We start from the raw sequence: 3,055 nt of genomic DNA, 5'->3' as shown, positions 1-3,055 counted from the left end.
CCAAATTTGGTATCCACACTCCTGTAATATCGGACCTTGATCGTTTCGTGTCCAAATTTCGCCACACCCCTTCCGCCCCCTCAAATGACGAAAATCTGGGGCATCCACAAATCTCAGAGATCAGATCATTTTTATAGCCAAAGGGAACAAATCAATTTGCACTGGCTACGCAGCGACCGACGTCACGCTCAGACTGATTTCCTGTCTCTCTCGCACGCACTCTTTGTCGTGTCGTTTAATATAAGCGGCGTCTGCCGGAGGAGAGCCATACTGACTTAGTATCGGGTATAACTGTAGAGTTGCGGTGTCCGCAGGTACTCACAACGTTCCCCCTCGTTGGTTTTTAGTTTGTTTTACTGTTGCTGCTCTTTACTGAAGAACGTTGACTTGAGTACTCATAGCGACAGCTCGTTTTGCGTCGCAGCCGCGATGAAACCGAGAGCCGGGCTCATCACCGGCGCCACTATCAAGGTCAAGTGCTTAGAAGCGTACGTCCCGGTCCGCTCAGATAAGAGAGTGGAGTGAAGTAGAGTTCTCAAAGTAGAGTTATAGACTATGTAGTATACTATGTGGGCATGGAGGACATTTTACTACCCATTTAGAGCTCTGGCAAATGGTCGAGATAAGAATTTATATAAAAAAAATCGCGTACGAGTATGGAAAGGATACTAGGAAACGGGATACAGGGGGTCAAAGGGACAGATCAGCATCGATACGTAAACGAAGAAGATCACCGGTCAGATCTTTGTCGGCTGCGGTATCGGTCATTGGCGAGAACGCCCACCCTACCATGATCCTTCAGGGCCACCTATTAACAGTCAGGATCCCTTCAAATAAGCCTGCTATTCGATATTGTCTTACATTTATAGGGTATTACTATACAGCATATACTGGGGAAGGAATATCATAAGGGCGAGGTAGGGTATAATGATCTTAAATCTATAAAAACTGATTAGTAGTAGGTATATATAAATGCATGTATAAAACCGTGATCATGGTTGAAGACCAACGAACAGTTACCGCACATTCATTCTTTTCAGATGGGGGTTAAACCGGTGGTACGGGCACGTGGCCAATAGAGGTGTCCGGGAATAACCAATCCGTAACTTCTAGACCAGCGTTGTAATACGTAGATACTAGTGGTGCTAATCCTACGCGGAAAGAACAGAAATTTTTCAACGGGTCTCTGTAGCTGGGTGGATAATTACCTCAACAGAATTACACGACTGATCGAAAAATTTTACGGAACTGTGGGCGTTCGTTTTCCAAATGGTCGAACGGCTGCCCCAGAATTGACGATATATAACTGGCGCGTCCACTCAAATTAAATCATCACTTTGAGCCGCACTTGGCACTTGCACTAGGCTTTGACTTTGGCTTGACCTTGGTTTAGAGAACTGGGTCAGCTCTACAAGACTTTTTTTCCACGGCCGGTCACTCTGACGGTCACGAGGAGAGAAAGAAAGAGGCTGGGACTACTAAAAACAGCAACCCACGTTTTCCCACACTTTCTATGGTCTTCTTCTGTTATACAGGATCCAGACTCAGCAATATTTAATGAAATATAGTGCACAGCAGAAAAATTGCATATCAAAGCTGTTGATAAGCTTTATCAAAGCTCACAAGATCTTCTACTCGAATTTTTGTACGGCCTAGTTATACCCGATACTCAAAATGAGTATTGGGGTATATTAGATTTGTGGTAAAAGTGGATGTGTGTAACGTCCAGAAGGAATCGTTTCCGACCCCATAAAGTATATATATTCTTGATCAGCATCAATAGCCGAGTCGATTGAGCCCTGTCTGTCTGTCCGTCCGTCCGTCCGTCCCCTTCAGCGCCTAGTGCTCAAAGACTATAAGAGCTAGAGCAACGATGCTTGGATCCAGACTTCTGTGATATGTCTGCTACAAAAATGGTTTAGAACTTCGCCCCGCCCACTTCCGCCCCCACAAAGGACGAAAATCTGTGGCACCCACATTTTTAAAGATACGATAAAGCCAAAAACTCAGAATCGTAGAGGATGTTTATATGTTCTAGAATGTAAAATCTCAACCAGATCGTATAATTATTATAGCCAGAATCAAAAACAATTTCATTCTTTCTCGCTCTGTCTCTCTCTAACACACAGGATTCATGGTCGGTTTTGCCAATTGCAAAATATGAGTTCAAGGATCTCAGAACCTATAAGAGCCAGAGCAAATTTGGTATCCACACTCCGTGATATCGGACCTTGACCGTTTCGTGTCCAAATTTCGCCACACCCCCTTGCGCCCCCGCAAAGGACGAAAATCTGGGGCATCCACAGATCTCAGAGACTATTAAGGCTAGAGTAACCAAATTTGGTATCCGCACTTCTGTTAGATCTCACTTTAAAACGTATATCTCAGAATTTCGCCCTACCCCCTACAGCCCACACAAAGGACGAAAATCTGTTGCATCCACATTCGACATCCACATTATTGCAGATTCGAGAAAACTAAAAACGCAGAATCATAGATAGCGACAATATCTATCAGCTTGCTGAATCTGGACCAGATTGGATTATTTTTGTAGCCAAAAGCAAGAAATCAATTTGCACTGGCTACGCAGCGCCCGACGTCACGCTCAGACTGATTTTCTGTCTCTCTCGCACGCATTCTTTGTCGTGTCGTTCAATATTAGCAGCGTCTGCCGGAGGAGAGCCATACTGACTTAGTATCGGGTATAACTGTAGAGTTGCGGTGTCCGCAGCAACTCACAACGTTCCCCCTCGTTGGTTTTTAGTTTGTTTTACTGGTGCTGCTCTTTACTGAAGAACGTTGACTTGAGTACTCATAGCGACAGCTCGTTTTGCATCGCAGCCGAGATGAAACCGAGTGCTCAAAGTAGAGTTATAGACTAAGTAGTATACTATGTGGGCATGGAGGACATTTTACTACCCATTTAGAGTTTTGGCAAATGGTCGAGATAAGAATTTATATAAAAAAATCGCGTACGAGTATGGAAAGGATACTAGGAAACGGGATACAGGGGGTCAAAGGACAGATCAGCATGGATACGTAAACGAAGAAGATC

Source organism: Drosophila persimilis, unplaced genomic scaffold (genome assembly GCF_003286085.1).
Source record: "Drosophila persimilis strain 14011-0111.01,24,50 unplaced genomic scaffold, DperRS2 tig00003947-arrow-arrow-pilon, whole genome shotgun sequence".
Taxonomy (NCBI): domain Eukaryota; kingdom Metazoa; phylum Arthropoda; class Insecta; order Diptera; family Drosophilidae; genus Drosophila; species Drosophila persimilis.
This window is presented reverse-complemented; position numbering follows the sequence as displayed.